Here is a 220-nt window from a genome sequence, read left to right as displayed (position 1 = left end):
TTTTTAACTTTGTTTCTCCAGTACCTAGCACAGTACCTGGTGCACAGAAGGTACTTCATAATGCTTATTGCTTCATTGATTCCATTGCAACCCAACCCTTGGAATTAGGCTAGTAGTAAATCTCTCTATAGTCAAAGGAGTCAGGACTAATAGGGCTGAGAAAGGTTTGATAGAAAGATCACTAGCCTTGGTGTGAGAAAACCCCAGCTTAAGTTCCTGC

This window comes from Notamacropus eugenii, chromosome 1 (assembly GCF_028372415.1).
Source record: "Notamacropus eugenii isolate mMacEug1 chromosome 1, mMacEug1.pri_v2, whole genome shotgun sequence".
In the NCBI taxonomy this organism is placed as follows: Eukaryota; Metazoa; Chordata; class Mammalia; order Diprotodontia; family Macropodidae; genus Notamacropus; species Notamacropus eugenii.
The sequence above is the reverse complement of the archived record's forward strand: the minus strand, read 5'-3'. Positions refer to the sequence as shown.